The sequence below is a fragment of the Grammomys surdaster genome, unplaced genomic scaffold, assembly GCF_004785775.1.
Source record: "Grammomys surdaster isolate TR1022 unplaced genomic scaffold, NIH_TR_1.0 347, whole genome shotgun sequence".
NCBI lineage: Eukaryota > Metazoa > Chordata > Mammalia > Rodentia > Muridae > Grammomys > Grammomys surdaster.
This window is the reverse complement of record NW_021604766.1, coordinates 439,700-461,717: the sequence shown is the minus strand read 5'-3', so window position 1 is coordinate 461,717 and position 22,018 is coordinate 439,700. Positions and strand designations below refer to the sequence as shown.

Sequence of the window (22,018 nt, the reverse complement as noted above, 5' to 3'; positions counted from 1 at the left end):
TTACTGTTTTAAGAAGCTTCCCTGCAGGATGGAGTGTTTCATCTCCCTATAAATAGCCTGTCTTGAAACATCCTGCTGTTTGACGTCTCCTTTATAGCTTATATCTTAAGAAATTTCCTTCCAAAATGCAAGACTGGCCTCAGAAGTTAGCTATTTCACAGAAACAAGGAGCACTGCACCTACTGGCTGCTGTTGAAGCTAAAACCTTTGATCCAGGAGCCCCTGCTCCAATTATGACCTCTTCAGGAAACTGCACTGGCTTTGGAAGACTCTGCTCTCCATAAGACAGAGCTAGTAAATTCTATATGAGCCTGCTCGCTGGGAAGTCAGTCTTCCTCCAGACCAGAGAAGGGAATAACTCTCTACTAACTCAGGAAGAAAAATAAACTATGATTGGTGCAATGTGGGGCTTGTGATTGGTTCTTAAGTGAAGCTTGTCATTTTGTTTATGCCTCACTTGTGATTGGTAGAACTATGCACATATGGGGCTGTGATTGGTGGAATTACAGTCCATCCACAAGCATGTCATAGACTGTTTGCCCAAATTGTCTTGTTAGTCTGGGAGACTTCTTCTGGGATTGCAATATTAGGCCTAGTACAGAACCTGGCCCTAATAATCTCTTTGCCTACAGTCTTTATCAAGCTCAGCAGGTTGTATGGAGTGAAGATGCGGCTTCTGTATCTGATGGCAGAGACAGCAGCACTGGCATTGGCAGTGGAAGAGGTAGCTGAAGAGTTCCAGAGTCATCAAGATGTAAGAGACTTCAACGGCCAAAGCTGGGAACAACAACACAGGAGGCAGCTAAGAGTTCCTGAGCCCTTCAAGAGCTCTGAGCTATAACACTAAAAAGTGGTTAAAGGGTGTCCAGGACAGAAAATGCAATATGAAAATGTATAGGAACAACGAAAGTATAGAGACAGACGGGGGCTCTGAAGAACAAAAAGTAGAGACTGTAAAGCTTGGTCTCTTTGATGGCAAGAGTCCTGACAACCTGATCAGGAGTTATAATTCTACCTGCTGCAGAGCATAAGCAAGAGCAGTAAGCCTCTGCCCTGAGTACCTGGGATAATAAGCTTTAGCCTTTGACAGCTTGGAACTGAAGTCCAGCCCATCAGTCACCGGAACTCAGGGGCTTCAACATTAAGGGAGCAACCAAACCCCCATGGCTAGTCATGGTGTTTGACATGCTAGTTACTAGTCGTTCTCCCTATATGATGCTCATTCAAGTTAACTCAATGTAGAAACCTACACTGAATTTCCAAACAATTTAGGCATCAAAACCTTAAAGCCTTTCATCTAAAGCTAATCATACCTCTGAATTCACATTGACTTGAGAGGCCGAACTGCTAAGCATGTACGGAACTCCCACTCAGTCTCACAGCTCAGACTTTAGATCGGTGGACAGCATGTGCTATAATGGCTTGTTGTGGGCTAAAAACAAGTTTTATACATAGAAATTTTGCATTCTGTGTAAGCTACAGAAATGTTGAGGCCCTGTTTTTCGAGTGTGTTCCTGATGTCCACGTCCCATGCTTTGTGCAAGTAAAGCCAGAGAAACTGACTTTTTAAAAGAGCTGGGCATGAGCCAGGCACCCCTTTAATAGTGGTGCACCCCTTTAATCCCAGCACTTGAGAGGCAGAGGCAGGTGGATTTCTGAGTTCGAGGCCAGTCTGGTTTACAGAGTGAATTCCAGGACAGCCAAGGCTAGCTACACAGAGAAACCCTGTCTCAAAAACCAAAAAAAAAAAAAAAAAAAAAAAAAAGAGCTGGGCATGGTGGGGCACATATGCAATCCCAGCACTTTAAAGATAGTTGTAGGAAGTCCAAGGTCGGGGAGTTCTAGCAAACAAGGAGCTAGCTCTAAGCCAGCCTGGGGCCCATGAATATCTGTCTCAAAACCAAACCCAAAACAACTGAAACCTCACGAAGAAATCTAAAGCAAAACAACAACTGGAAGTGAAGCGAAGGGCAAGGTGGAAGAGCTGGGGACACTGATGGAGGAAAATGACTGATTTTGGTGCGTACTGAGGCACTCGGAAAATGACGCCTGTACTTACCGCCGAGCATTTAAAAGAAAGGTGGAGAAAGGGTACTGTACAGGCTGGTTTTGTGTGTCAACTTGACACAAATTAGTCATCAGAGAGGAAGGAGCCTCAGTTGAGAAAATGCCACCATGAGATACAGCTGTAAGGTATTTTCTCAATTAGTGATCAATGGAGGAGGGCCCAGCCCAAGGTGAGCAAGCGGTGCCATCCCTAGGCTGGTAGCTCTGAGTTCTATAAGTAAGCAGGCTGAGCAAGGCACGGGAAGCAAGGCATTAAGCAGTAGCCCCCATGGCCTCTGCATCAGCTCCTACTTCTAGGTTCCAGCCCTGCTTGTGGTCCTGTCCTGACTTCCTCCAATGAATTCGAAGTGTAAGCCAGATAAACACTTTGCTCCTCAGCTTGCTTTTTGGTCATGGCATCGCAGCAACAGAAATCCTAACTAATTCCTTTCTTTTTCTGGCTCCCTGCGCTAGTCAGGCAGTTATATACCACACTCTGCCCCTTCTGAGCGACAGTCAGCCTTCCCCATGCTCCTGAAGAGGAAAAGCCTAAAAATCCGCTCTACACTTCCTGGGGCTGAGCCACTAACAAAGCCAGATGCAGGGGCTCAGTTTCTCCCGCCTATGGGGTGGGGCCACGAAGATCAATGGCCTTCAGCATCGGGCCTTCGGGCCTGGGCGGCACACAGAGCGGTGGAGCTCGTCCTAGACCACGCCCCCGCCCGTGGCCAAAATTTTCTGGATCTAGGGGTGGGACGGTGCCCACCCCCACAACGTAAGACCTCTAGGTTGGCCATGTAGGAGACCTGGGATTCGTCCCTCGGTATGGCCTGCCTTCAGGCTCTGGAAAAAAGAGGTGTTCCCAAGCTCTGCCCCTTGGCCGCAACCTCAAGTCAGATCTGGGCCTTGGGGCGTAATAGGCCCTAGACTCCGCCCGTCTCCCAAGATCGGAAGGTTCCGAAGGGAGGGCGTACCCCGATCAGACTGCCAGCTTCAGCCATAGCCTGCAGCTTCAGAAGGGAGGAGGTGCCCAGGCTCCGCCCCTCGGGGGGCGTAGTGAGGCCTAGGCCCCGCCCCTCTCCTGCAGCAGCTGGTTCCGGCCCCCTCTCCCACGGGTCCCGCCTCGCTGCCCGAGCGTCCGGAGGACCGCTCAGTGGGAGGAGCGCGGAGTCGGCCTGGGTCCTTGGTAGCACCCGCCTGTGTGCTCGTGGAGCCCCACTGTGAGCGGTGAGTACCACGCGGCCCCGGGGCGTCCGTGCAGTCCTTTCCCACGGTGCAGAGCCGGGGACACGGGGCGAGCTGGGGAGAGGAGGTGGAGCTGGCTCATGGGGTGACCTCTCCGCTTGTTTCCCAGCCTGCGTCGCTTTAGATTGGGAGTGGCTCTACTCGGCGCCCCGGGAGTTCTCGCCTTGGTGTGAGGGCCGCACCGTCCGGGTGTCAGTCTGCCAGGCCCGGCCCACAGGATAGAAAAGAGCAATTGTGCCCCGCAGATTGGAGTCCCCAACACGGGGCCAAGGCAGGTGGGATGAGGTTGAGAGATCTCTCAGTGGAAGGGTTGGGCATAGAGTCCAAGGTGATTTATTAAGGAACCCAAGGAGAACGGGACTGTACTACTCGGCCAGACCAGAGCACTAGCACCGCACATCTCCCTGCAGCAAGCATGACAGCCTCCAAGCAGAAGTTGCCGAACTTTTGGATTTAGGACCTGCTGCGCGCCTAAAGAACCTTTGTTATATGGATTTTACCTATAGATTTTTGCCGCGTATAAATACAACGTAGAGACACTTAATTTACTGAATAATTCAGAATAGACCAATTTAACATAACATTTTTTTAAAAAATCTTGTATTTTCCAAAACACTGTTATTGCTTAACCTTTCTGCAAATCTCTGCTTAGAAGACACTCAGCCGGTTGCTGTAAGACATCTCATGTAGCTTCCTAAGACTTTAAGTATATTCGTGAAAGTGTAACATTGTATTGTTTAGAGGTGGTTTTGACTGCCCTAATACCTGCACCGGTGTTTCTCTGCAGCATACTTTAGAACCACTGAAGTAGCCAGTGCTTAGGAGGCATAGTTCACTGGGTTTGCCACTTTGTTTATGGTTCTTCCACCCAGCACCGTGGAGCGAGTTAACCTCTGATACTCAGGAGCACTCTGGACCTCACTTTAGAACTGAGTACGGAGATCCCCACAGCTGGTGGTGACCCTGGGCTTCTGCAAACTCAGCGACATTCATGTGTGCCTTGGTTGTTTTTATGTAAACCATCCATTTCCATGCAAGCATCGGGTTGCTGCATTGATGTAGCAAACCAGACCGGTGGTTTCCGGGAGGTATGTATGAGCAGACCGTGCCAAATGTGTAGGGGTTGCTGTAGGATTACCAAGTAGTTGAGAGGTCATCTTTAAAGTATCAGGTAGCATGTTTTTGCCTTCTTTCCCCTATGTTCAGCTCTGTTTGTTGTTTCTAGCCTTGGATTTGTTGAAATACTTGTCCTAGTCTCTGAATTCTGTCACCTCCACATTCCTGGTGAGCACTGTGTGTAGTCCTCCTTCTGCCAATAGAAAGCAATTGCCCAGTCTGTCAGTGTGTGATAGATGGAATCCTGCATTAGATTTTTTTTTCCTTTGTTTGATGCTATCTATACAAACTTGAGATAGAAGTTATATACATATTATCAAAAATATATATCTAAGAGCAAACAAATTTCTTTATTCTCTACCCAAAGAGGCTATTGTGTTCTGCTTGAGCAGCTTAGGCACTTTGGATGATACATTAGAAATGATCTGTGCACGTGCTCTTGCTCCCACAGCTGGGGAGAGGGGGACTGGCATCTAAACTCTGAGCACTGGTGTTCTGGTATGAGACTTCACATTGATGCTGGAGCCTCCCTTTTCATCCTCTGAGTAGATATTTATCTCACCCTAACTCTTCTGGACCTTGGGAAATTAATGATTTTAAAAGACAAAGGGCCTGTCTGGAATTTACAATCAAGAGCATAGGTAACGTTCAGTTGAGATCATTTCCTGTTTCTACGCGTACGTGAAACAGGGTCATGTAAGAAAGCAATACCTGCTAGTAAAGTGTGCATCAAAAGTACATGGAAAGGAAACCAGAGGCCTACATGTGACAATGACAATTAAAATAAATGGTATTTATTCCCATGTGCCTGACAAACAACATTGTCTTGTTTCTGCCAGTCTTCTGTCTTCTAGGAGGGGACACTTCTTCATGAGGTAGCTAGAGTCTGGATTGGAAAATCCCTTCCAACCTGTGTCTGTTCTTGGCCTAGCCTCGTGGAGGTTACTTGGTCTCTCAGAACCTTAGTAGTGTCTCTGACTTTACAACTAGGCTGTTGTTGTAGGTGTCTCAAGCACCCATGGTTTCCTGAGAGAGATTTAAGCTAGTGCTTGTGCGTATTTCTTCTCAACTCTGGGTTCAGCGGTGTTACATTTCTGTAGCTTGAAATAGGCCATAATGGGACTATTTACACCATGGAAATCATCCAGCACTCCATATATGTATGAGCTTTTTCTACCCGGGAACAAATTGCTCAACATTTACCAGCACACTGCTGCTGTTGTTGGAGCCAAGGTGCATTTAATTTGTTTGGTTTCTTTTCTCTTTTCTTCTTTCTTTTCTTTCTTTTTCTTTTTTCTTTTTTTTTTTTTTTTTGGTGGTGGGGAGCAAAACCAGACCCCTTGGCCTAGGTACTAGGTATGGGGTGTTTTATTCAAGTCTTTCAAATTTTTTGATAGATGGGGTGGGGGAGGCTATATTTAAAATATACTAATATTGATTAACATTTTTTGTGTGTGTGAGATAAACAAGACAGCAAAAACCACAACCTTACAGTTCTATTGCTGCTACTGTATGAAAGAAGCCATGGCAATATATAAGTAGAAGAGCATATCTGTGTTCAAATAAAACTTTATTTACAAAACAGGTACTGGGCCATAGTTTACAAACCCTTATACTAGAATATAAAGGGGAACCCTGTTTCAAAAATATCTTCTGTGTAGAAAAAGGAGATTCTTCAGGAATTCTGGGTCTAGAATCTCCAAGATGGATGTGTGTGGAAGTTGAAGCTACAGAGGACTTAGAGTCAATCATAGAGGAATGCAAAGTAGGCTGTTCACAGAAGGACTCCATGGCATGCTCAGTGAGTGGGAATCCTTATTCCCAGCCTCTGGAGCCATCTCACATTTATACTGGGATAGATGGACCTGCCTTCTAATGTAGTGTAAACTTTAACTGTAGGCACCAAAGGGCAGCGTCTCTAACAGCCATCCTAACTTCAGGGGCAGGGACAAATCTTCCTTATATATGTGTATAATATTTATTGTATGTGTTATAGATACATGTTTTACACATACTGTAGGTATGTGCATATTTGTTACCTGTTTACATATGTCAGTTGTATTCCTATGTGATCTCACACCCAGGAATTTAAAGTAGCCTCAGAAATGGAAAACAAACACTAAACTATTAACAGTTGCTATTTCTGAGAAGGAGAGTAGGGTGAAACCAAGTCAGGAGCCTTCCTAGTGTTTGTAATATAAGAACATCATCTGTCCTGTCAGATTCATGTGTTGTTTCGCAACTTAAAGCAAAAAAGTAAATCTTTTTTTGCAGCCTATGCCTTTAAAGGGAGATGGGGTGATTTTTTGGTAAGAATGCTCCTACATCACACCCCCTAAATAAAGTAAGTGTCTTAGTGTTCTGTTGCTGTGACGAGACATCATGACCATGGCAACTCTTAGAAAAGGAAGCATTTAATTGGGGCTTGCTCAGTTTCAGAGGTTTAGTCCCTTGTTATCATAACCAGGAATGCGGTGGCATGAAGGCAGGCATGGTGCTTGATCTACATGCAGATCCTCAGACAGCAAGAAGAGGAGAAGCTCAAAGCCCACCCACCCCCACTTCCTCCAACGAGGCAATACCTCCTAATCCTTCTCAAGTAGTGTGACTCCCTGATGACCAAGCATCCAAATATATGAGACCGTGGAGGGCATTCTTCTTCAAACCACCACAGCAAGTGACATTGTCATGGCACATTTCAGAATGAGTATGTGTAATACTAGTATATATTAACTCGAAATATTCAGAGCAAACCCTCTCAAGTCAAAACTTCAGTATATATTTCTACTGTTTGACTTAAATTCTTACCAGAGGTTAAAAGTTCTAAAAGCAAAATGTTTGTTGATGGGCCCTTGTGCAAACCATTGCACATGTATTACAAAGATCTGGTATATAGTTTTTAAGATAAAAAGTCTAAAATGAGTATTTTCCTGTGATCTCTGTTTTTGAGGAAAGAGTGTATGCTCATGGTTATGTACGTGTGTGTGTGTGTGTGTGTGTGTGTGTTCACCTGGATGAATAAACTGGGTTTATCACAGTAATGAGTGGATTTCTTGTGATGGGGTTAATGTGGGTTTTGGATTTTCCTCAACCTTGCTTCTTAGAGCTTTGCAGCAAAAATACATTCTAAATTTGCTTGTGATAAAAGCTAATCACTGCAGTTGCAGTTGTTTTACAAGTAATTAGCGGAGGAAACAGTTGCTCCATTCTTACCCTGAGTTACCACCAGGCAGCACAGCCTTGCAGGTCTTTTTCCCAGTGGAGAGAAGAGAGGAGAGAACAAGACATGGGGAACTAAAAACAGATGCACTGGCCTCTGGAGTCAGCTGTGCTGGGCCGACTTCCCCCCTGGAGTCAGCTGTGACCCTTTGTCCACTTGATTGGGAGCTTAGAAGGTTCCTTATAGGGTTAGTGCCATCAGCTGACCATCTTCCTGGATCCTTTGGGTGCCTCCCTCCCCCTTTGGGTGCTTCCCCACCCCCACCCCGTCTATCTCTGGTTTTCTGTTTGATGTCTCATTTTGAACTATTTTAATAAGAAATTAGGGGCACACAGGGACATGGAGAAGAGGGTGATCTGGCTTCTACAGTCTGAACATTCCCTAGTGATCAGTCCCTAGTGACCAGTCCCTAGTGACCAGTCTCATTTCATCTGTACCCTTCTTCCTCCCTCCTCACCTTCTCCCCATCCCAGGAGTTGTCATCTTCATGTTCAGCTACTTAAATTAACAACAAGAACAGACACCTTTCTTTGTGGTGCTTTTCTTGTTTGTTTGTCTGTCTGTCTTTCAGTTGCCTCATGTGAGCAAGGTGGAGCCTCTGTGAGCCTTGAATCCCTCCCAGCCTTTGCTCTTCCCTCTTCCTAAAGCCTTCCTCCGACCCCAGTTGTGGCTGGTTTTATTGCCAATCTTCCTTCTGGCCCTTATTGTACTGTAATTAAATGTGTGCTTATGTCAGTCTTTTCTGTTAGGTTGTAATCTTTGTCTTAAAGGTGTGTCTTTTTATCTTCTTTTCTCCTGTGGTACCTAGTAATTACTGCAAAGAAGATCCTCAAGAAATGCATGCCAAGCTGAGAAGACTCACTGGAGGGGGGCTGGATAGATGGCTCATCAGTTTAAGAGCACTAGCTGATCTTCCAAAGGACCTGGCTTCTGGTCTCAGCACCCAAATGATAGCTCACAACCATCTGTATGTAACTCCAGTTTCAGGGGATCCAGTGCCACCTTGTGGCCTCTCCACCTGTACCAGGCACCCAAACAGTGCACATGCATACATGCAGGCAAAACTACTCATATGCATTAAATAAAAATATACTAAAAAGAATCAATGGAGGAATAAAGCGAGTGTGAAAGAGACATTTTCAGACATTACCTATGGCTGAGTAAAGTTTCTCTCATTTGCATAGATTTTTGAAAGTCTTATAAAGTTGTGTTGGACCAGTTATTTGCTTTGCTTGGTTTTTTTTTGTTTTTGTTTTGTTTTGTTTTAATACCTTCTGTATCTGGAGCCTTTAGATTTGTCTAATCTTACGATGCTATGATTCTTCTCATTCCAGGAAGAATATTTAAAAATCCATTTCTTATTGGATCCCTTTTTTTGGATGAGAGTGTTTCATGGCTCTGTTTAATAATTGTGTTTTAAAGTATAGATTTAAATCTTTAGGAAGAGGAATAGGTTACTTTTCTAGCCTGCCAGGCTTCATGCAGTAATTTAGTAATAATCTCGTCAGTTACTGTAGCTCATGTCATAGAGCTCCCAGAATGTACATTGCTTAGTGTGTTAACTCATTCAGTTATCCTGGTATTCCTTGTAATACGGGCAGAGATGTAAAGACAGGTACTGTGACTTTAAATCTGCTAAGAAACAAAGTGATATTTCTTTAATCTTCGTCAAGAAGATAGAAGAAATTCTTGTCTGTCGCCCTAAGGGGCAGTCAAACTAAAGTGCAGATTATAAACCAAAGAATTGGGAATTAAATGTTACAAACTTGCAAGGACATGAAACCACATTGCTAAGCACTGTGTGTCAGAGCAACTCAGCACTGGTTCTTTCCACTGGATTCTTTATTAACCACATTATGACATCCAATTCACTGAGCCAGCAGTTTCTTAGACTTTGCTTTTAAGAGTTTCTCCAAGCACTCTGTGATAGAATTACAGAACAGATTACAGGTTACATGGTTCATGAAGATGCACCATTCTAAGTTGGTCTCCTACATGATTCACTACTTTGATGAGAAGAGCAGCCAGTAGACTTGGTCAGGAACTACCAAGAATCTGCCGTGTTTGAGAGCTGTACCAGGGAGATGTAAGGAAGATGAGAGTCTGGGTTCCGTTCTCCAGCCTTGAGACTCAGGATGTTGTTTCCTGCATTAGCAAAGATAAGGAATCAGTAGCCTTCATGCTGCTGTTGCCTTTACTATTCATATCAGCCCATCCTTTCAAAGTTGCCCAAAATTAAGGACATTTCAGGGAGCTTGAGGCTATCTGGTCCTCACATAGATGCTTTAGATTTGAAGATTATTTGTGAGCTTAATTTTTTTCAAACACTATTTAGTTTGGATATTTGTATGTGAAATGACTCTGCCTATAGCTGAGAGGCTGCATCCTGGGTGCAGGAGTTGTCTGTGGCAAGGGAGGCCTGAGATTAACTCCTAGCTAGGTTACCACCCAGAAGCCTCAGCTGGTGACCTAACCCTTCTGACTGTCTTGTCACCTATAAAATAAAGCAGTGGCACCTTGTGAATGAGTCACTTAAAGATTTATCAGCACTTTGAGGTGCCTGGCACTACAGTGACAACCCACATATCCTTGAGCAGTAGCTGCTTCTTGTCTATAATGCTGTTACTGTGCTTCCCAGTTTTGGTCCGACCCCACCCACCTCTGGGCCTCAGCAAATGCATGAGTGGATCCCATCAGTTCCCTCTCTCATATCAGGAGACATTGTAGTATAAGTGGTGTTTATCTCCAAATATATTGGGTCACGTTATCCTAAGACACATGTAGCCCACAGGCTGCAGGTTTGATATTCCTTCCTTGGACAGTCCAAAGAGGCACAGATACCAAGACTTAATATCACTCTATTACTTGTCATATCTCTGTCCTAATGAAGTGGGAGTCACGTGTGTAAGCCATGCCACATGTATTCACTGAACTGGAACTAGAGCGTTATTGCCTAAGAGTTGGAGGGACTGCATTGTGCATTGCACTCCCCATCTCAGCACGTCTGCCAGTGGCTTTAGAGTATCCGACTGCCTGGCTGTGATGATGCCCTGCTGTGGGGCAGGAGCATGCTGGGCAGAGAGAGGAGCCTCAGGTCCTGCAGGCTTTTGCTGTTCTTGAGGGAAATCATTGCGACCGGTTTGTATACGTGAGCTTCCAGGAACTTCATTTAGCCTGGTTATTTTCTCTGAGTCCTAACAGTTCTGAGACCCTGACTAGACCACCTTGGACCTCCAAAACCTGGTGAATGCCAAGGTAAAAGTGGCCCTGGGAGGTCCCTGGAGGCTATACATGCAGCCTTTTGTGGTGACATCCTTTCTCAGTTCTAAAATTTAAGTCAAAAGTTCATCCCCATGTAAATTCAGGGGCTTGAAGAGATCATTCAGGTTTCTTTAAAAAAAAAAAAATGAGTCTGAGCTGTTCCTGCTATGTAACACTGCCCTCTGCTCTTCCTCCAAACTTATATGCAAGCTGGGAATGGTGGCACATATGCCTCAAATTCTAGCACTTGGGAAACTGAGGCAAGAGGATTGAGAGTAAAAGGCCAGAGTAGCATGAAGACCCAGTCTCAGAACAACAACAACAACAACATGACTTCTTTAGCAAAGGATCACATTCATAGACTTTCTAGGACTATGTAATCTGACTGGATTGCAGACACACTCTGGATTACAGTATGATCTTTCTGGACTACAGACACACAGTATACACCTTTAATCCCTAACAGTAAAGGTATGATTAGTTTGTAGAAGGAAGCACCCATGTTTGAAAGTGATGTCTAAGTTGAGTGGCAGACAAACTGATGAATCAGAGAAAAGATTTGACAGGTAGGGGAAGCACAGAGAGAAGATGTGGCAGTGTTAACCAGACCATCTTACAAAGACAGGTGACAGAGCAGGCTAGACACAGGTGAAAACAGAGAGTAAGAAGGAGCCAGACAGATTAGAATGTATTGCCAAAGTTAGTATGAGGCCAAGCAGAGAAATTGAGTGAGAGCCGAGAGAAACTAGATTGAGTCAGTCAACTTGGAAGATTAGGTTGTATGGAGGCTAGAAGCTTCCAGGCCTGGACCTAGAGACAGTTAGAACAGAGACAGAAATGCTCTGAGCTCAGCCCAAGCTGTGTATTCACACAGATTGGGTATGGCTCTTACCTCATTGCATCATCTGAGAAAACACACATTCACTCACCCTCACACATACACAGTCACACACCCATTCACACACTCACATTCATGCACACTCACAACGTAGGTGCAGAGAATGCTGTTGGGGTCTCTGCAGGCAAAACTTCCTAAGCTCACTAATGACCATAAGAAACTACAGAGTGAAGACACACATACCCAAAGGAATTGAGGATTACCTTCCCAAGCAGAGAATGAGACAGGCTGGCCTAGAGCCCGACCTCTACCTCAGCAGCTCTGCTTTCTGGACTAGTGTTCTGTGCCCTGTGCCTATTTTTCCTAGATGTCTACGGAATCTATAAATGCTGAAATTCAGCAACATTTTGAGAAACTGTTTCAATTAACCTCCCAGTAATACAAAAATAAAAATGAGTCTTCTGTTGTCTTGATTTGCTTCAGCTAACTTAAAATGAGTTAATTGGGTTCATTCTTTGTCTTTGAGATACAGGTACAGACACTGCCCCCTTCAGGACTGGGAAATTTCAAAAAGGAGAGAAGTTGTCAAGCATTTCTGTGACCTGCCCGTGTCCCCCAGATCACGACCACATTTACAGAGCCTGTAGACATCTGCTAAGTGCTGCATGGCCATTTCTGTGATGTGTACCCAGAATTTCCAGTGAACTAAAGAGAAACAAAGGTTAGACTCAGAAAGAAACCACATCTTAAATTATAATCTAACATTTATCTACTGAGTTCATGTCTCATTAGTTTTAACAAACTGTTTTGTTGAAAGCCTGTAATTTAAACCAGATGGTCAGCCAGGAAGGTATAACCATCTTTATAAAGCCCCTCCAGTGGCTGAAAAGCCCCAAGTAGCCTGTTACATTCCCAGCTTGGTGTTTTCCCTCTGATCCTTGCCTCACCTGCAGGCCTCTACCACAGGGCCTTTGCGTGGGATCTCACCCTCTTGCAGATTGCTCATACCTTGACTGAGAATTACGTGTAGGAGCTGTGCCCTTCAGTTCTCTGCTAGGTGGCTTCAGTGAGGGACCTTTGGTCACCTGACCCTCCTTCCCATTGCCCCTGAGCTTCCTATTGTCCTTGCTCTAGTTTACAAAGAGCAGGGTCCCCACCCCACATTCGATGTGTACACTTACTTGTTTACTGTGTGTGTACTGGCCTATAAGTGGCAGGAGCTTTGTCTCTGTCTCTTTGCTGGTGTCCCCCTGGAACCTACCAGTTTCTGAATCAATTAATATAAGTGTCTATTGAATGCACGAGTCAGAAATTGTTTCTAGAGGACTTTATAGACCATTGTCCAGCCTTACCTTAGGTCCGCAGTCTACCTTATTTTGTACATTGTGAAAGCGGAGCACAGAAATGTCGGATGCCTACATGAAAACTAATTACTTAACATCCATTTAAAACCCTAGAAATATATGGCCTACTCTGGTCAGTTACCTAGGGTAGGACAGAAGACAGAAAAGAAATAGACGAATAATAACATCCAAATGTACCAAGAAGAGGCAGCCTGGCACAGGCTCTCTGAGAGGGTCATGTGTGTAGCATGCACTCAGTGCTCCAGAAAAGGTGCAGCCAGAGCTGGCGACTGCTTCATTGTTTCAGCTTGTTTTGTTTGGTTTGGTTGGGTTGGGTTGGGTTGGGTTGGGTTGGGTTGGGTTGGGTTGAGTTGGTTTGGTTTGGTTTGGTTTGGTTTGGTTTGGCTTGGCTTGGCTTGGCTTGGCTTGGCTTGGCTTGGTTTGGTTTTGGTTGATTTGGTTTGGTTTGGTTCTTTTGTGACATGGCCTCACTATGTAGCTCCAGCTGTCCTGTAACTCACTCTGTAGATTAGACTAGTCTTGAACTCATAGATCCACCTGCCTCTGCCTCCCAAGGTCTGGGATTAGAGGTATATACCACCTTTAATTTTTTTTTAAGATTTGTGTGTGTGTGTGTGTACGCGCATGCACGCACGTGTGCACGCAAGCATGGATGTAGTGCTTGCAGAAGCCAGAAGCAGGAATAACATCTGGAGCTGGAGTTGGATGTGGTTTCAAGACATGGGTGCTGGGAATCAAAGTCAGATCCCCTGGAAGAACAGTCAGCACTCCTACCTAACCACTGAGCCAGCTGTCCTGCCCCAGAGCTGACTGCCACAGAGTCACTGCTTCGGCCAAGGCCTTGTCTGTGCCACCATGGTCTTCTAGTCTCTCCCCAAGTAATTGTACTGGCTTCTCCAGTAAGTCATTTAGTTACAAATGCCACACACAAGACTCTAGCTTTTAGTTATAAGTTAAGAGGTTTTCATTTGCTTGAAATAGCTTTTACAAGTAACTGGAAGGATCAGAGTTACCCTATTTCTGAGAAAATCCATTTCCCACATGCACCCACAGCACACGGGCACCAAAGCCTTCCTAGCACTGGGGACAAGACGTGATGGTTCTGCCTTCTTGGAGACATCTGACCTCGGAGTTTATGCTTACATAGACATCCTTGCTTTATATATATATATAAAAGTTGTTTATAAGTAGCATAGTGTTTACACACTAGTCAGTTTGGGAATAGGACCAATTAATTTCTCTTTAAATAGAAAAAATGGAACATAGCGTAGCTGTCTTTCTAGTGAACTGAAGTAAACCCTAAATGTGACTACAAACTCTGCACTCACCCCACTACCAATGGGGCTCTGTTGTGCAGGATCACTCCTCTGCTTCCTCCTCTGAGGATGCAAGGGTAGTGTTGTCTGTAGGGACTCTTTAACATAAGGCAGCTTGACAGGATTCAATTCTGATAGTGAGGTGTGACATAGGCCTAGTAAAACTATAGGCTGAAGTTCAATTGAGAAGATGCAGCCTGTTTGTTTGTTTGTTTGTTTGTTTGTTTTGTTTACCCTGACCATTGCTTCAAACAAATATGTCTGGTGGACAAAACCAGCATGCACCCTTTGGTCCTGATGCTACTTAGAATATGGCTCAACATGCCTTTCAAGCAAAGGTGATGGTTTGGCATCCATTCAAAAGCAATACTCAGCTTTTCTTTTGCAAGAAAAAAAAAAAAAAACTTGTAAGATTGCTGCTTGGATGTGGAACTTTAGTCTGGGACCACACATAGCACAGCACCTTGGCCTAGATGGGAGTTTTACTCACGGTTAAACCAATGAGCCTCTTTTCTTGATGTTGTAGGCAGTGAGGCTCTCAATTGTGCAAGCACAGAGCTAATTGTGCAACACATTTTAGAGCTTTGTTTATGTAAGGGGGAATCCAGAGTCTGAGTCTCAAATTCAGGCTCAGAGCAAGTGTTGTCCCATTCCCTCGGCTTACAGCACTGACTCTTATCAATATTAATATCTCAGTCACATTCCTTGGAGATGAGAACATTTGGTCACCAAAGGCCATCTCAGTTTGTCTGTAACCCAATTTGACCTTACTGGCAGACAAGCAGTTTACAAATGAAGAAGTTCACATATCTAACAGACAAATCGGAAATATTTTTTATTAGCTGTTAAGGAAATATAAAGATTGCTTCTTATCTCCAAACTTGGCAAAATATAAGAACAAATTATCTTGCCTGGTCTGTGCACCTCTGTTCACCGCTGGCAAGAAAGAACATTAATACAACCTTTCCAGGATGCTTGGGGAAAACAGAGATGTAAAATCCTTTCACCTAGCTGTCCTGCTTCTAGGAACCGTCAGCCGATGGTTTATTAAGTGGATTAGGGGCCTCTAAACTCTTGTGTACAGAGGTGAAGCATTGTTTGGAGATATTTGCAAACAGCCAGGGTCGGGGTGAGCCTAGGTGTGATGCAGGTTAACTTGGTGCTGGAGATGTAAAAGTGAAGGCTCCAGATCTCCACAGGCATCCCACATGGAGGCCGCAGGGCAGTTACAGCAAGACCATGGAGAACTCAGAACTCCTCATCTGCATGGCTTCACCTTGGTGTGTCTACCTCAGATTAGGATATTTGTGCCTGATATTTAGGCATTTGTTTCTTTATTTTGTGATTTCCTCTAAAAACTCAGTGTTTGTACCCTGCACTCTCCCATGCAGTGTACTGTGAGAATTCTGACATACAGTTCATGTAGCTATCACTTCACAGTAGGTTAGCTTTGAGCCACTATCCTACCAAATAATTAATTTTACTTCCAGGAGATAGGTACAGAAGGGTTTCCCCCTTAATGAAGACATCCATTTATTAAAAATCCTCCTATAGAAGACCTCTTATGCTTTTACTTGACTCAGTGTCCAGAGGTGAGTATTCCAGAGCCCCGAGTATTCAGCTAAGCCTCCAAGGAGGGCAGGCTCTGAATGATTGCTTTAGCTTTGCTCTTTAGGAATTGTCCAGTCTTTCTTATTTTCTCTTGTTCTTTTTACTTGTTTGCTTTTCCTCCTGCCTCTAATATCATTGCATTCTGTGAAACAGAAAAGGCAGCAGCCTAAAACATACTGCCATGCATGCTGACTCTTCCCACTTACCCATAGAAGAAACCAGAATAATGTGCTGGCCTCGTCCCCAAATCCAGTTCACTCTCTGGGCCCATTCCTGTCTTACAGTGTTCCTATATGCAGAAGAGATAAGTAAAACAGAGGAAAGAGGCCAGAACAAAACCACAGGGGAGAAAGCACAGAGAGAAAAACTGGAGCCTGTGTTTACTTAAAAGTAGGTAGGGGCCCCTAGCCAATTGGTGGGCATCCTGGACAAAGCTGCAGCCCTTAGGGTAGTTTTGGAGTTTTGGGGACTATGGCAGTACTTGAGGGTTAATAATGGGTTAGAGTTTGACCAGTGAAGGGAGCTGACCTAGAAGGCATTGACCATGCCTAGGGTCTGTGCTAGATCTGGACCTATTCCCAAGCCAAAGGCCTTTTCCCTCACTTCCTCATTGAAATGTGGTCATTTGGGGATTTCTGGTGGAATTACCAAATCACTGGGACCTCCTGTTTGGAGGTTTGCACCAAGAGCGATAATGTAGGTGGAGCCTTGGAGTACCCTTAGATTCTTGAGTCCTCCAGATTTATGAAGAGGAATTATTTCCCAACTTCCAAGCAAAACTAGTCTTTAGTTGCTCTAAGACAGCTACTATTGTTTTTGACTTGTGGCTCAGTAAAGATGAGTAGGGAATGTGTTAAGGCATGACTCAGAAGAGGTGCTAGAGGAAAGACTTATTCTGCCATGCCATACTGAGCATGGAGAATCCTTGGAGATTGCTGGTCGCTATCTTCAGCTAGGGGCAAGTGGGTAGCCTGGTTGGGCCAGCATTACTTCCACAGCAGGAGTGGGGCAATCGGAACAACCAGGGTTCAAACCTCATCCTAGGATAGATACGTTGTAGCATCCCTCGGAGCTGCTGTTCCCACAGACTTGAAGTAGGATTGCTGATGTGCTACATTGGTGGAGTTCTCACCAGGACTGCAGAAGACAGCACAAGGGCAGCCTTACACATCTCTCCCTCCTCATCCCTTTTTGCTTGAGGGATTTTTGCATGACCTTAGGTATAGGTATAGGAAAAGGCATAGACTCCAAGTATTTACTAAAATAAATATAAGGAAATGTATTTGTATAAGTGTGTGATATGTGTTAATTACAATATATATTCACACATATAATTTTAGTATCTATTAAGGAAAAAGCAAGTTTAGTTACTAATGGGATGAATATGCTTGTTTTCTATGAAGAGTTAAATCTTGGCTGAATATTTGATACTGTAGGGTTGAAGCTGATTGGTAACCAGATTTTATAACCATCAATGCTGAGAATGCTGCTTCAGATGAATATACAGTACAGCAAATGCATACTTAGGGACATTTCAAAACTGATAGAAACTCTGCTAAAATCCTAGTGTGAGATTCATTTAATGATTTTTTTTTAATGAAACTCAAGTTAGCAATCAAGTTGCACTTTTTAAAAACCAAACATTTTAATACAATACAACTCAAAGATACACTAATTTGGTACGTACAAGAATGATAGTAAGAAACGTTAAAAGTTTTTGTTTTCCATAATTAAATCACTCTATGAGAACAGAAAACTTTGACTGCAGACCATAATATACAGTAGTCTTGAATCTGAGCTGAGGTGCTGGGCACATTGGTTGGGGTTGTATGCTGTGGTGACATGCAGTACTGTGTGCACATGTGTACTCAGAGGCAAGGATGCAGAGATGTCGCTTGGAGCATTATGGTGAACACTCCCAGAACCATCTCAGAATCATTACCCATTTGATTTTGAGTTGATTTTTAGTAGTTGCATTAAATTGTTCCTACCCACTGCTATGTACAGTTACATGATCCCATACAGACTATTTGAGAAGCTCAGAGTTTTTCAGCTTGGTGCTCAGTGAGTAGAAAGTGCTGCCTTTCTCCTCTAACATCTACAGGTAGGGGTTGCTTTGTGGCCATGATACTGTTAGAGTTACCAACTTCCCAAGGAAAAGGGAGGCAGTAAGAACTCTTGATACAAGCCAGTTTCTATAGGAGCCAAATTGGGCACTGCATCCATCCTAAGCTAGGACATGTTTCTGCAGGCTAGTGGGAGTAGCTGGAGTCACATGAGGACTAGTGTTACACCCAGGCATCCGAGAGCAGTGCTAAGGGGATCAGCTGATTGGCCCACACTGAACAGCAGTAGACACAGGTACAGGGGAGCAATTGATTTAATTGCACATTTTTGGTTGATTCCAGGCCTAGCACCTTTAAGACATAATAGAGATAGAAACAATTCAGAATTATCTGAAGAAGTGAGTGACAGGTTTGCTCAGTCCTTTGAACATTTCCCACACTTCCTCTGGCTGCAGATGTTCTCCAGTCAATCTTTTTTTTTTTCTAGACAGGAAAAACAACAGGTTTATAGTTGCAGTTGTTATCATATGGGGTGGAAAATTTGAGCCTGGGGCCTAAAACATGGGTGGCAAATCCAAAGGATGTAGCAATGTGGCGTTTGTAAACAGATGCCTTCTTCAAATGGATGAATCTCAGCTTCATGAGCCCAAAGATTTACCGACTACTTAGGTAGACAAGTTTTGATGTTTCTTATTAAAGACTATTGATGGTTATTTTAGACTTGGTTGGTTCCCCACTTGCAAGGCACACTTACAAGGCACACTTACAAGGCACACTTACAAGTCTCTTGCATTTGTGTGATGCTTCACCTTGTGCACTCTCACTTCACAAGAGAAAACCATAAGGCTGGGCATGCTGGTGCACGTCTCCTTTAACTCCAGCTCTTAGGAGGCAGAGACAAGTATATCCGTGAGTTCAAAGCCAGGCTTATCGAATACCAAGTTCCAGGCAGCAAGAGGTACACATTGAGACCCTGTCAAAAACAAACAACAAACAAACAAACAACAACAAAAACTTAAGTCACTGCCCAGTGCAGCCTCCTCTTCATGCGCAGGTACCTTGGTGTGTGCTGGTTAGTTTTTTGTCAGCTTGACATACTCTAGAGTGATCTACTATGTTACTTTAGTTACTTTTCTCTTGCTGTGATAAAGCACTATGACCAGGACAGCTTACTGAAAAAGAGTTTACTTGGGCTTCAGGCTCCAGAGGGATAAGAGTCTGTGATGACAGCACAGACATGGCTGCTGGATCTGGAAGCTTACATCTTGAGCCACAAGCAGAAATCGAGTTGGGGTTGGGGAGGGACTGAGAATGGCCTGTGACTTTTAAATCTCAAAGCTTTTCCCCAGTGACACACTTTCTCCAGCAATGCCAACTTCCTAAAACAGTGCTACCAACTGTGGAACAAGTATTCAAGCATCTAAGCCTCTGGAGGATGTTCTCACTCAGACCACCACATCTGGGAAGAGGGACACGCAATTAAGAAAATGCCTTTATCAGATTGGCCTGTAGTGTAGGCACACCTCTGGGCATTTTCCTGATTAATACTTGATGTGGAGGGCCCAGGCTGCTGTGGGTGATGCCATCTGTGGACAGGTGGTCCTGGGCTGTATAAAAGAGCAAGCTGAACAATCCATAGGGATCAAGCCAATAAGCAGTGTTCGTCTGTGTCCTCTGCATCAGCCTTTCCTTCAGATTCCTTCCCTGACCTCCATCGATGGTGGATCATGACTCCAGAGTTGGAAGATAAAATACACCTCTCCCCCACAAAAATTGTTTTTGGTCAATGTTTTGTCACCACAACAGAAATCCAATATAAGATAGGGTATCTGGGGGCTGGAGAGATGGCTCAGCAGTAAAGAGTGCTGTCTGCTCTTCCAAAGGTCCTGAGTTCAATTCCCAGAAACCACATGGTGGCTCACAACCATCTATAATGGAGTCTGATGCCCTCTTCTGGTGTGTCTGAAGACAGCGACAGTGGACTCATACATAAGATTTTAAAAAAAAAAAAAAAAGACAGGGCGTCTGGTTGTACTAGTGACTCCTAACTGCTTCTGCCCAAGGCTCCCTAGTCTAGGCTGAGCACTCATTCATAAAATGCTTCCGAGCAGAAGTGTTTCAATTTTTACATTATACCTGGACAGAGTGACACTTGGCGGTAATCCTACACCCAGGGGGCAAAAGAGAGTTGCTGGCATAAGTGCAGAGCTACCATTGGCTACGTGATCAGTGACAGGCCAGCCAGGGCTACATAGTCAGACCCTGTGTCAAGTATTCTTTCAGATTATTTTTGGTTTTTGAAATATTTGCATGTGCACAATTATATCTCTCAGGGATAAAATGAAGTCTCAATATGAAAATCATTTGTTTATGCTTCACATTCCATATACTCTGTGTTTGTGTGTGTGTGTGTGTGTGTGTGTGTGTGTGTGTCCCTAAAGCTAATCTTGTACACTGTTTATTAGCACACCTGTGTTTTACTTGTGCCCAGTCACGTGAATTCAGTTATAAAGTCTTAGGTTTATGGCATCTTCTCTGTACACAAAAGCTCCAGGTTTTCAGTCATTTTAAATGTAAGATGTTTTGGGTCGGCACATAGTTCTGCACTGCACTTTGGATTGATGCACAGACAGCTGCTTCTTTTAAAATGTGTAACTAGTTTTTTAAAAAACTTGTATGTGCTCATAGTTTAAAATATAAATGATAGTAAAGGATACATAAAACCCAAGCCTTCGTGCTGGGGCAACCAGTCCCCAGAGGGACTGTTGTGTGATTAGTGAAGAATTATACCACCTTAGTGAACAATTATGGACACCCATATTTTGGATCCTCACAAACAATTCTATCCTGTGCAGTAATGGCATCCTGCCATATTGGTCATTGACATATGTAAATGTATCAACTGTCTAAATAACATTTACTCATATAAACCTTGAGGTGAAGCAGGGAAAATACTGTTGTTATACTTAAATTAAAAATATTAGGGCGGGCCTGGATGTATGGCTTAGAGGTGAAGAGTGCTTGCTATTCTTGCTGAGGACCTAGGTTTCTTTCCTAGCATCTACATGGCAGCTCACAACTGTCCTTAATTCCAGTTTCATGGGATCAAATATCCACTCTGACAGCAGACACACATGGCACACATATATTTATACGTGCAGGCAAACATTTGTACACATAAAGAAAAGTAAATAAAAATACTGGAGAATAGATTCATGGAAGGGCAAGTCCCACCTTAGTGTGTTTTGCTCTCAGTTGTGTTGTTAAATGAAAGCACCTTTTATATGTATGGAGGACCTAGGAATAGTGTCTTTCTGAGCTAGGGTAACTGTCCCCTGCACACATATGTGAGGAGTTGGAGCCTGACCTGAAGCCCAAAAGGAAAGTGGGAAACAGCACAGAGGGCAGATTCTCAGATGTCAGCACACTGTTTACTATGAGCTGCCAAGGCAAGTCAAAGACTTCTAACTCTTGTATTCAAGTTTACTAAAAATGCTGCAGAAATTTAAAAACTAGAAACACATAGAACAGTATCAGAAAACAGGCTCTTGGGTCCCTGCTTCCAATACAGTTTCACCAGTTGTGGTAGCTTTACTGAGACAGAGACAGAAGGATCATGAGATGTATAAACTCACCTGCATGGCCTCCTGGCTTCTGCTAAAAGATGAGTCCAGCTTCAAGGTCTATCAATAATCCCACAATTTTATGTGAGATGCATCTTTTATTCCTGCTTTTTCAACATGAAGTTTGTGAAGAATGTTGGAAGGTTTTGAAGTAAGAAGGAAGGTACTTGGGCTTCTGAAATCTGTGCTGCCTGTTATGGCAGAGTTTCTTAAACACAATCTTCCCATTTTGTAGCGATGCCATTCTATTCTATTCTATTCTATTCTATTCTATTCTATTCTATTCTATTCTATTCTATTCTATTCTATTCT

The 22,018-nt window shown here is 43.8% G+C and overlaps 1 protein-coding gene across 2 annotated transcripts in view; it reads left to right on the top strand.

The window, feature by feature from the left end:
- Positions 1-3,142: 3,142 nt before the first annotated feature.
- Aco1 (aconitase 1) overlaps positions 3,143-22,018 on the top strand; it is a 57,380-nt gene continuing 38,504 nt past the window's right edge. The window contains exons 1-2 of one of the 2 annotated variants that reach the window (XM_028779190.1): positions 3,150-3,273; positions 12,259-12,447. The gene's annotated coding sequence lies outside the window, so the exon portion shown is untranslated. Of the gene's footprint in view, positions 3,274-12,258; positions 12,448-22,018 lie in introns of both variants that reach the window. The other variant, XM_028779188.1, reaches the window with a different exon arrangement.